The following is a 277-nucleotide window of genomic DNA, read 5'->3' as shown; positions in this document are numbered from 1 at the left end:
CACACCTTTCTTAATTTTCAACCATTCAGTGTTCCCATGTTCTGTTCAAACAACTGCCTCTTGGTCCAGGTACAGATTCCTCATGAGCACAATTAAGTATTCTGGAATACTCATACTTCGCAATGTTGTCCAGAGCTTGTCATGATCCACACAATTGAAAGCCTTCACATAGCCAATAAAGCACTGCTTTCAGCAAAGATCCATCGGATATCAGCAATGATATCTCTCATTCCATGGCCTCTTCTGAATCTGGCTTGACCTTCTGGAAGTTCTATGT

This window comes from Chrysochloris asiatica, unplaced genomic scaffold (assembly GCF_000296735.1).
Source record: "Chrysochloris asiatica unplaced genomic scaffold, ChrAsi1.0 scaffold00036, whole genome shotgun sequence".
Taxonomy (NCBI): Eukaryota; Metazoa; Chordata; class Mammalia; order Afrosoricida; family Chrysochloridae; genus Chrysochloris; species Chrysochloris asiatica.
This window is presented reverse-complemented; position numbering follows the sequence as displayed.